The sequence below is a fragment of the Thalia democratica genome, unplaced genomic scaffold, assembly GCF_965202585.1.
Source record: "Thalia democratica unplaced genomic scaffold, ktThaDemo2.hap1.1 HAP1_SCAFFOLD_1122, whole genome shotgun sequence".
Lineage (NCBI taxonomy): Eukaryota > Metazoa > Chordata > Thaliacea > Salpida > Salpidae > Thalia > Thalia democratica.
Genome location: NW_028140037.1, coordinates 1 through 10,000, shown reverse-complemented (window position 1 = coordinate 10,000; position 10,000 = coordinate 1). Strand labels below are relative to the sequence as shown.

General features: G+C 31.6%; 4 non-coding genes and 1 pseudogene across 4 annotated transcripts; all 5 read right to left on the bottom strand.

Moving 5' to 3' along the window:
• The window catches only part of LOC145847828 (large subunit ribosomal RNA), a 5,029-nt pseudogene extending 4,833 nt beyond the window's left edge, over positions 1 to 196 (bottom strand).
• Positions 197 to 418: 222 nt separating this feature from the next.
• On the bottom strand, positions 419 to 571 carry LOC145847818 (5.8S ribosomal RNA). Its single transcript, XR_014371530.1, has one exon. It is a non-coding gene; the product is annotated as a 5.8S ribosomal RNA (ribosomal RNA).
• A 185-nt stretch (positions 572 to 756) lies between these two features.
• Positions 757 to 2,564, bottom strand: LOC145847825 (small subunit ribosomal RNA). The gene has a single exon (XR_014371536.1). It is a non-coding gene; the product is annotated as a small subunit ribosomal RNA (ribosomal RNA).
• A 3,880-nt stretch (positions 2,565 to 6,444) lies between these two features.
• LOC145847827 (5S ribosomal RNA) lies at positions 6,445 to 6,563 on the bottom strand. The gene has a single exon (XR_014371538.1). It is a non-coding gene; the product is annotated as a 5S ribosomal RNA (ribosomal RNA).
• A 2,760-nt stretch (positions 6,564 to 9,323) lies between these two features.
• Positions 9,324 to 9,442, bottom strand: LOC145847816 (5S ribosomal RNA). The gene has a single exon (XR_014371529.1). It is a non-coding gene; the product is annotated as a 5S ribosomal RNA (ribosomal RNA).
• Between the last annotated feature and the right edge of the window lie 558 nt (positions 9,443 to 10,000).

The window sequence follows — 10,000 nt, the reverse complement described above, 5'->3', positions numbered from 1 at the left end:
AGAACGTGGGCAGTCGTTGGTTCGCCGCATGCTGAATTCCATACGCTACATTTCCTCGCCCTCCAAAAAGGCTCGGATTTAGCGCTGGGCTTATCCCGCTTCACTCGCCGTTACTAGGGGAATCCTTGTTAGTTTCTTTTCCTCCGCTTAGTGATATGCTTAAGTTCAGCGGGTCGTCCCGCCCGATCTCAGGTCAAAAGTGATGTACTATAAAAGTACATGCGCTTTGTACGTCGGCCTTTTGAAGTCACTTAACTTATTCTCGAGCACCTACCGTCGTTGCTACCTCACCCGAGGCCAGCAGGCTGCTCACGCTTCAGCTGTGAAATCGCCAGACCAGCTGTCTTTGACGACACGCTCCTTAATACAGAAACGAGTCGCAGGCACTTTCAAACTAATGAAAGGATCGGTGTGTTAAAGACCCTGAGACGGACGTGGCCCCAGGATTACCCGAGGCCGCAATACGCGTTCAGAATATCGATGCTCAATGTGTCCTGCAATTCACATTACTTCTCGGAGCTAGCTCCGTCCTTCATCGACGCTCGAGCCGAGTGATCCACCGCTAAGAGATCTCTCGTGTTAATCAATCTCAATGCAACCAAAAAATCGTGTTCAAAAAGAAGCGGCCGCGCCAGCACTTGCGTGCTGAATTATTACTCCCGCTGTCAGGAAGCAACGCGACCGAACTATAACAGTTACAGGGCTCGGTCCCTTCTTAAAAGAAGAGACGTCGCTTGAAATCAAATTTCGATTCGTTAATGATCCTTCCGCAGGTTCACCTACGGAAACCTTGTTACGACTTTTACTTCCTCTAAATGATCAAGTTCGATCGTCTTTTCGAACACCGGCGAGTGCGTTGCCGCACGTACCAGGCTCAATCGGAGGACCTCACTAAACCATTCAATCGGTAGTAGCGACGGGCGGTGTGTACAAAGGGCAGGGACGTAATCAACGCAAGCTAATGACTCGCGCTTACTGGGAATTCCTCGTTCAAGGGAAACAATTGCAAGTCCCTATCCCTAGCACGACCGGGGTTCAACGGATTACCCGGACCTTTCGGCCTAGGGAACACACGATGATCCGGTCAGTGTAGCGCGCGTGCGGCCCCGAACATCTAAGGGCATCACAGACCTGTTATTGCTCAATCTCGTGTGGCTAAACGCCACTAGTCCCTCTAAGAAGTTGTCTCCGACCCAATGGGTCGAGCAGCTATTTAGCAAGTAAGAGTCTCGTTCGTTATCGGAATTAACCAGACAAATCGCTCCACCAACTAAGAACGGCCATGCACCACCACCCACAGAATCAAGAAAGAGCTCTCAATCTGTCAATCCTCGCTGTGTCCGGGCCGGGTGAGATTTCCCGTGTTGAGTCAAATTAAGCCGCAGGCTCCACTCCTGGTGGTGCCCTTCCGTCAATTCCTTTAAGTTTCAGCTTTGCAACCATACTTCCCCCGGAACCCAAAGACTTTGGTTTCCCGGAAGCTGCCGGACAGTTCTTAAGTTCGACACTGCCCGATCGCTAGTCGGCATCGTTTAAGGTCAGAACTAGGACGGTATCTGATCGTCTTCGAACCTCTGACTTTCGCTCTTGATTAAAGAAAACATTCTTGGCAAATGCTTTCGCAGTCGTTCGTCTTGCGCCGATCCAAGAATTTCACCTCTAACGGCACAGTACGGATGCCCCCGTCCGTTCCTATTAATCATTACCTCGTGCTCCGAAAACCAACAAAATAGAACCGAGGTCCTATTCCATTATTCCATGCAACATTATACAAGCGTAAAGCCTGCTTTGAACACTCTAATTTTTTCAAGGTAAACTTGCCGGACCACCGCAACACTCAGTTAAGAGCACCGCGAAGGCACCGACCAACAAGAACAACGAGGCCAGTGCTAGCCTTTCGACCGACCAACCTCGCCGTCCCTATATCCAACTACGAGCTTTTCAACCGCAACAACTTAAATATACACTTTTGGAGCTGGAATTACCGCGGCTGCTGGCACCAGACTTGCCCTCCAATGGATACTCGTTAAAAAGTTTAAAGTGTACTCATTCCAATTGCAGGACCTCGTACGAGGTCTGCATTGTTATTTTTCGTCACTACCTCCCCGAGCCGGGAATGGGTAATTTGCGCGCCTGCTGCCTTCCTTGGATGTGGTAGCCGTTTCTCAGGCTCCCTCTCCGGAATCGAACCCTGATTCTCCGTCACCCGTTACAACCTCGGTAGGCCGATACCGTACCGACGATAGTTGATAGGGCAGTTGCTTTAATGAGATGTCGCCAGCACTAGGCCGTGCGATCCGCAAGCTTATCCAGAGTCACCATTGTAACGACCCGAAAGCCGGTTAGTTTTGGTCTGATAAATGCGCGCCTCACGTCAGTTCGGCGCTTTACGCATGTATTAGCTCTAGAATTGCCACAGTTATCCATGTAAAAGCGTACAATCAAATGAACCATAACTGATTTAATGAGCCATTCGCAGTTTCACTGTACGTGAGCTCGTACTTACACTTGCATGGCTTAATCTTTGAGACAAGCATATGACTACTGGCAGGATCAACCAGATAACTATCCGAGGGCGTTTAAACCCGTTGCTCGACTGAGCGTTTTTACTGTATAAATACAGACCTTTTCTATCACTCGGCTTAAAAGCCTTGCGAACGTTACTGAAAGTCGGCGCCGGCCTTTTGCTGTTTAAAGCGCCAGCCCGCGTCGACTGCAGCATGCAGCTATACAACTGACTGTTCTTTCTCCCGACCAACCGTTTGCCTTCTGCCGGTTAACTCGTCAGCAGCAACACGCCATCTGTCTGCTGCAGTTACCCGCCTCGAGCCGTGCCTGCCTGCGTCGGCTACTCGTCTCGACGACTTCGCAAAGCTATAAGCCTACCGCCGCTGGACGCTTGTAGTTTTTCATACGCTGCTCCAATGCGTTTACATAGCACGTTCGCCGCCGCTGCAATAGCCGCGCCTCGGGTGCTAAACAGTAATGCTTTAAGCCCGCTTTCTCGCCAAGTCGACCGAACGCACAAACACGTCTCTCTCACTAGTGTAAAGTAATGCATACGTGTATGATGCTCAAATGTTGCTGTTGAACTTTTTTTGCCGATTTTTTTCAATTTGTTTGTTTCTTTTCAATTATTTTAATGTTTTAAGCTTATTTATGCTACGTTTAAATGTTTTAATACTTTTTTTATACTTTATTTAATATGTTTAAAAGAAATAAATAAAAAATAATATATATAAACTACTTTTTTTAATGTTTTAAATATGTTTGTTTATTATAAATAAACTTTATTTGTATTATTTTTTATTTAAACTTACTTTTTAAATCTTTATACTTGTTTTATCGTTTTAAGCACATTGCGATAAATATAATAAACAAAAAATTGAATGAAAATAATAATAATAATAAAAAAAAAAAAAAAACATAAGCTTATTTTATATGTTTCATTTTATTTTTATTTAAACTTACCTTTCAAACCTTAATACTCGTTTTATTTTTTTAAGCAGATCGCGATAAATATAATAAACAAACAATTAAATAAAAATAAATAAAAATAAAATAAAAAAATCAAACAAAAGCTTATTTTATATGTTTCATTTTATCTTTATTTAAACTTCCTTTTAAACCTTTATAGTTGTTTTATTTTTTAAGCACATCGCGATAGATATAATAAACAAACAATGAAATAAAAATAATAATAATAATAATAATAAATCATAAGCTTATTTTGTATGTTTCATTTTATTTTATTTAAAACTTACAATTTAAACCTTTGTATTTGTTCTATTCTTTTAAGCACATCGCGATAAATATAATAAGCAAACAATTAAATAAAAATAAAATAAAAAAATCAAACATAAGCTTATTTTATATGTTTCATTTTATATTTATTTAAACTTACTTTTTAAACCTTTATAGTTGTTTTATTTTTCAAGCACATCGCGATAGATATAATAAACAAACAATGAAATAAAAATAATAAAAATGATAATAAAAAATCATAAGCTTATTTTGTATGTTTCATTTTATTTTATTTAAAACTTACATTTTTATTTATTTAAACCTTTGTATTTGTTCTATTCTTTTAAGCACATCGCGATAAATATGTTAAGCAAACAATTAAATAAAAATAATAATAATAATAAAAAAATCATAAATTTATTTTATATGTTTCATTTTATTTTTATTTAAACTTACTTTTTAAATCTTTATAGTTGTTTTATTTTTTAAGCACATGGCGATAAATATAATAAGCAAACAATTAAATAAAGATAATAACAAATAAATAAAACAATACGGCTAAACTATAAAAAGAAAACTAAATAACTGATAAATACTTGTAAATCATTATTTGAAAAATTTATTTTGAAACACAACACGATTGATTTATAAATAATAATATATTTTTAATTTGTGTAGTTCATTTAAAGTAGTCTCCCTTTTTGCTTCTGGTTTTATTAGAGTTATATATAACAATAAATTGTGTAGTTCATTTAAAGTAGTCTCCCTTTTTGCTTCTGGTTTTATTAGAGTTATATATAACAATAAATTGTGTAGTTTATTTAAAGTAGTCTCCCTTTTTGCTTCTAGTTTAATTAAAGTTATATAACACATACTATAGTAAGTTAAAAAAACTATAGTAACTTTATAAAACTACTTTATAAAATACATTTGTATAATTTAATAACTTTAAAATAACTATCAAGAATAAAATAGAATAGAATAGCTTTAAGTTTAGTATACAATTGGTATGTAAATTGTGTAGTTTATTGAAAGTAGTCTCCTTATTTGCTTCTGGTTTTACTTGAGTTACATAACGTTAAATAAACATACTTAATAAACGTAACCATCAATACTGTCATTTTAATAAAACTAAGTACAAATACATTGAATTAACATAGAACTTTAAAAAGCCTTCGCTAGTATCTGTTGGTAACAGTAAATAACCTATTATGACTCACAATACAAGAGTGCGAAATTTATTTTTCATTTGATTTTTCAGGTATTTATTTATTTGTGGAAATAAACTTTTTTATTACGTTAGAAACTAATTGAATTTTTCCTCTAACTATGCCTATTATTATATTTAGTATGCTTAAAAGTAATAAAATGAAACGTCGCGATTATATAATAAACAAACAATCAAACAAACAAAGAAATAAAAAAAAATATTTTTTTAAACTTATATTTCAACTATATGTCTTATTTTATTTTCATTTAAACTTACTTTAAACCTCTGTATTTGTTAAATATATTTCAACACAATACGATTAAACTATAAGACAAACAACAAAATAAAATAATCACATTAATAAATACACTAAGCAAATAGCTAGAATAAATATAAATAGTTCAATATATACAATATATTTCTTCCATTTTTAAGTTACTTGTTAAACATATTTATTTAAAAATGTTTCTTTAGAATATAAAACTAACAGTTGTACAAATAAAGAAATTAAAAAGCCAAAACACATAACACTAACTTTTCATAAATTAGATATGCAAATATGAACAAAATAATAACTAAATTGTAAAGCTTTTGTAAACTGTGAACTTATAAACTTATAATAATAATTGCATATTCACTATTCACAATAGCTTTTTATTTAGTACACAACTGGTCTGTAAATTGTGTAGTTTATTGAAAGTATAATCCCGTTTTGCTTCTGGTTTAAATTAAGTTATACAACACATACTAAAGTAAATTAAATAAAGTAATTCACTACTATCTATTAAATAAAACCAATTTACAAAATACATTAATTTAAATTAAATTGAACTTTGAACTTATAATAATAATTGCATATTCACTATTCAGAATTTCTTTAAATTTAGTACACAACTGGTCTGTAAATTGTGTTGGTTCTATTCAAGTACTCTCCTTGTTTGTTTTGTTTTAGTTGTATTTATTTTTAGATACTAGCACATTCAATACACATAATAAAGTAAACCAAATAAACTCTATTAATTTAAACTAAGTACAAATACATTAAGTTAATACAAAACTTTTAAAAGCTTTTGCTAGTATCTGTTGGTAACAGTAAATAACTTATTATGACTCACAATACAAAAGTGCAAAATTTATTTTCGTTTGATTTTTCAAGTAGCCACGCTTTTATTTGTTTGTGGACAAAAAGACTTTAAAGTTTTAGTATAAAAAAACTAATTGTATTAATTTTAACTCAGAAAATTGTACTCTACAAGATGGTGCCATTATTTTTTCGATATCTCAAACTGGTCAAACCACTTTTTTAGCGCTCTAATTGGTTTAAACAGCAAATAACGTTATCTGATAGGCTTGAGTTTTTATTTGCTAATAACTAGAATTTACTTTTCTTTTAAGCGTTAAAGAAATGTAAATAAACGAGTAATAAGTATAAATAGGTCAGAAAGAAAAATAGTACAATATATTCAAAAAAGATGAATTCAAAAAGCAAAAGCCTACGGCACGTGGTATTCCCAAGCGGTCACCCATCTAAGTACTAACCACGCCCGACACTGCTTAACTTCCCAGATCGGACGAGATGGGGTGTGCTCAGTGTGGTATGGTCGTAGGCGTTTGAAAGCGTTTACAAGCCTTTATAAACCCTTCGGTTTGTTTAAAAAACCTATTTGCACTTGATTTACAATCGATTTGATATTTTAAAATTATTCCTTATAAAATTTTAACCTGAATTAACTTTTTTTTTGTTTTTTTAATCAACAGTTACTCCCAAACTGTACTAAAACTGTATTGTAACTGTACAAAAGTGTTTGTTTAAATTATTGTTATCTATAAATTACCTAAGACCAGGACAAGTAGAAGTAAAGTTTATTGAATTATTAAATAAATAAAATAAAATCGTAAAATAAAATAATACAATATGTTTACAATTTGTCATTGATCTATCCATTTATGTTATTGCATTACAAATACAAACATTGCATACATTCAAGAGTATTATTCATCAATCTTTTCAATATAATAAGTTTTAAATTTATATTTATTTTTAAATAATTCCTGACATTTTAGATTACCTGAGATTTTTTTTAATTAAATTAATTTTAGTAATTAAATACTTGACGTTCTATTTTGTTTAATTTGATAACTCAACCATGTTTATTTTTTTTTACTAATTTAAAGAACTATTAAACTAAAAGACATTACATACAGCTTCTAAAAGTTTTAAACACCTTAAAAAATATTATTATTTTAAAGATATATTAAAGAACTAAACAGATATTACTCCTAAAAAATCTTGTTAATAATATATAAAAAGTACTCAAAGTCAGACTCGGAAATATATATACTGTTGTATATCTTACTTGAAGTTCACTGTAATTGACACTGAAAAATTGACACTTGAAGTTCACTGAAAAATCAACCTATTTATATAGCAAAATATTTCTTTATCTTTGTCGTGGCGCGGTGGGTCAGTGGTCTTATCAGCTGACTCATAAGCAGAAGGTTGAGAAGATCGAATCCCGCTAGTCGTCACGAAACACCACTATCGTTCAATGTTCGGCTTCAAATTCTTTGAGATTATACTGTACTATTTATCTATCTAACTAATCTATCTAACAAATGTTGTTCAATCTAGGTTGTGGGTACTTGGGTCGAGTAATGCCTTTGACTTACAATCTGTTGTGGATTGACAATATTCCTCTATCTATCAATAAACAAATCTATCTAATAAATGTTGATCAATCTAGGTTGTGGGTACTTGGGTCGAGTAATGCCTTTGACCTACAATCTGTTGTTGATTGTCAACATTCCTCTATCTATCAATAATGATTATATTCAATATTAAATGTTGATTAATTCAGTTGTAAGAAAACCAGTGCGCTGGTTAGGTTGGGTAAGGCCTTCGACTTACAATCTTGGGGATTATCAACGTTCATCACAAGTACAGTAACGATCTCATTGAATTTCCAGTTGGAACATTGGATTGTAGTGGTGGCCTACTTTGTAGGTTTTTTGCCTAGTTTGTTTTTTGCCTAGTAGTGTTTGCCTAGTTTGACAAACTATTGTATATATATTGTATAACTTTATTTGTATTATTTTTTATTTAAATTACTACTTATTATTAAAGAATTAAATTTTCTTAGAAAAAAAAACTATGTATTTGAACTCTCTGTATTTTTTATACAATACGATTAAACTATATAACAGAAAAATAATTAAATAATCAAACTATTGAATAAGCAGTTAATTAGTGTGTTTTTTTATGCTTCTTTCATTTTTAACTTACTTGTTAACCATATTTCTTTTATTAAAGTATAAAACTAACAGTTACTAAAATAAAATAATCATAAAGTCAATACACAAAACACTAACTTTTTATGAAGTAAAGTTATTCAAAGCTTATAATTATGAAGCTTTTGTATAATATTTCAATTACAGTGAACTTTAAGTAAGATAAGTTTTTTTTTTGTAATAACTACAAAATTGGTATTTTAGTTTATTATTAGTAACTAAATATTTATATTTATTATATTTAAAAAAAAACTTCTATACTAACTCTAATTTGCATATTAAAACATACAAATTTTACCAACTAAGTATTTATTTTTATTTTTCTTATTATAATTTTCAAACATAAGCTTGTATACCTTATATACCTATATACCTCATATAGTAGGCTTGACATAACATAACATTATTTAAATCTTTTTGTTTGAAATAAACTCATTTAGTTATTAGTAAATTACAACATAAATGTTTATAACAATAAAACTAAGATTTAGCTTTTGAGTTAGTAAACTTTGATAGTTTTCTTTTAATAGTTTAATAGTCCTTATTCAAACAAAATTGCTATATATTTAATACACATACAAAAGTAAACTAAGTAAACGTAATTCAATAGTTTTCTATTAAGTAAAAGTAATTACAAATACATTAAGTTAATACAAAACTTTAAAAAGCTTTTGCTAGTATCTGTTGGTAACAGTAAATAACTTATTATGACTCACAATACAAAAGTGCAAAATTTATTTTCGTTTGATTTTTCAAGTAGCCACGCTTTTATTTGTTTTTGGACAAAAAAACTTTAAAGTTTTAGTATAAAAGACTAATTGTATTAATTTTAACTCAGAAAATTGTACTCTACAAGATGGTGCCATTTTTTTTTCGATATCTCAAACTGGTCAAACCACTTTTTTAGCGCTCTAATTGGTTTAAACAGCAAATAACGTTATCTGATTGGCTTGAGTTTTTATTTGCTAATAACTAGAATTTACTTTTCTTTTAAGCGTTAAAGAAATGTAAATAAACGAGTAATAAGTATAAATAGGTCAGAAAGAAAAATAGTACAAAAAAGATGAATTCAAAAAGCAAAAGCCTACGGCACGTGGTATTCCCAAGCGGTCACCCATCTAAGTACTAACCACGCCCGACACTGCTTAACTTCCCAGATCGGACGAGATGGGGTGTGCTCAGTGTGGTATGGTCGTAGGCGTTTGAGAGCGTTTACAAGCCTTTATAAACCCTTCGGTTTGTTTAAAAAACCTATTTGCACTTGATTTACAATCGATTTGATATTTTAAAATTAATCCTTATAAAATTTTAACTTGATGTAATTATTTTTTTTATTAAAACCTTTTTTTTTTTGGTGTTTTAATTACAATTACTCCCTGTAACTTTATTTAAGACTTTGTTTAAAAGATTGTTGACTATATTCTATATTAAATACTATGATTAGAAGTAAGTGATTAAACTAATTAAAAAATAATGTTAAAATAAACATGTTGTGTTTAGTTTGTTTTACTATTTCTCATTGTTCTATTTATAGATTGTATTGTTTTACTTCAAGAATATTTATAGTTAGTTTCTAAAGAATATCTCATACTACATCAGATTTTACGATTAACTTAATTTTAGGTAATAAAATATTTGACGTTTAATTTAATAACTCAACTATGTTTATGTTATAAAATAATAGTATATAATACACATACATTATAATATAATAATATGTATAACTAGTTGTTTTACTTTAAAATGAATAATTAAGTG